Source organism: Amphimedon queenslandica, unplaced genomic scaffold, assembly GCF_000090795.2.
Source record: "Amphimedon queenslandica unplaced genomic scaffold, v1.1 AMPQUscaffold_4940_Cont23084, whole genome shotgun sequence".
In the NCBI taxonomy this organism is placed as follows: Eukaryota; Metazoa; Porifera; class Demospongiae; order Haplosclerida; family Niphatidae; genus Amphimedon; species Amphimedon queenslandica.
In genome coordinates this window covers 1-1602 of record NW_003554751.1, presented here as the reverse complement: position 1 = coordinate 1602, position 1602 = coordinate 1, and the positions used below count along the sequence as shown (strand labels likewise).

Here is a 1602-nt window from a genome sequence, read left to right as displayed (position 1 = left end):
TTTGCTCACACTATGAAAAAGTTGTCCGGGAACGGACCAACGTTTGGCGACTTTGCCAGCTTCTTACTCCACGGAAAAGAAAAGTGTAGCATTCCCAAGACGGAGAATAACTTTTTCTAGAGCCAGTGTTGATTATAAGACTCTCCAGGACTAGACAAGAAAGCAGTGTCAGCTCAAAAGTGGAGGCCAAGCGAACACACACACACACACACAGACAGGACGACTGCTTTACCCTCGCTTCCACGCCTACGCGTGGGCTCGGGTAACGAGTGCACTATAGCACATGCCCTCGCCACAATCAGTGTGACATAACTGCAGTATATTACTCTTGTAGATACGATTATTAGCAATCAAAAGATCAACCAAAACAACAGAATCAAACATTTATATACTAAGACACAAATTATGAAATAGTCACATTAACACAAATTATTAAGAAGGGATCTACTACAGACAAGACATACAACCAATAATTAAGTCTAGGCACACATTACATTTATTACAATTCAGGGTTCTACAGTCACGTGATTTCTGGGATACTACAAAAACACAAATGAAACATTAATTTGTTCTTCAAAAATTATAGAGAGAATGCTGCTGACTTACTGTTACTGTACATGTTAGCTTGCTCAGCCTTGCATTGCTTTATTGCAGAAATCGAAGGTGTGGCTGTAATAAAAGGTGTGGCTCAAATTAAGCACCGCCTACTTCATAGTTACACAGAATGGACAGTTACTGGTAAAAAGCTTCTGTTTTCTACACTTATACACAGTTTATGACACAATAATCAGGCTCAATTTGTTGTATACAAACTTGATAGTAAGAATCTACAGTTTAAAAGACTCTGACAGATCTTCCTGGAGAACAGGACCTCGTGTAAACAGTCGCGGTAAGCGATGTTTGAGCTACCATATCTCAGAAATTAAGAATTTAAGACAAATTTCCTACATATTAAATGAATAAAAACTTTCAATCTATCGTTTAATGTGTTCTATTGCATTATTACCTTCGTCATGAGAGAGTTGCCCGGAATCCTGACTACGTTTAGCAACATTACTGGCTCATGCTGCCAAGGAGAAGACGGATGAAGAAGTAAACTGAAGAAAAACTACTTTTGGCAATCATTTTAGTTGACAGTGGCACTCCACAGGACCTGAGCAAAGAGCAGCAAGGATTTGAAAACAGAGAAAAAGACGCCATATTGCGAACACACACACACACACACACACACACACACACACTGACACGACGAGCGCAGTAACCTCGCCTATACGCCTACGGCGTGGGCGAGGGCAATGACAGACAGACAAACTGAGTACCTAGTCCTCGCCTACGCAAAGCTGGGCGAGGCCAATGATGACAGCTACTCCAGACAGTACACCTATGATACAATTTTTATATACTGTATCTTCAGTGCTGGGTTTTGTCATCCTCTTCATAATATTAGTGACAGTATTGGTTGGGTTTTGGATTAGAAGAAGGAACAAGAATAATGAACGTATGACCATACATTAATTTAAAATTAATGATTATTTCAATTTTATCATTAGTAACGGAAGAGCTGATTACTACTGATAATCCAGCATATACTGAAGGTGTGTA

General features: G+C 39.7%; 1 long non-coding RNA gene across 1 annotated transcript; it reads right to left on the bottom strand.

The window, feature by feature from the left end:
• Positions 1 to 432: 432 nt before the first annotated feature.
• Positions 433 to 1240, bottom strand: LOC109592507 (uncharacterized). The gene is made up of 3 exons (XR_002190387.1): positions 1007 to 1240; positions 607 to 944; positions 433 to 539 (listed from the first exon to the last, which is right to left on the bottom strand). It is a non-coding gene; the product is annotated as an uncharacterized LOC109592507 (long non-coding RNA).
• Positions 1241 to 1602: the final 362 nt, after the last annotated feature.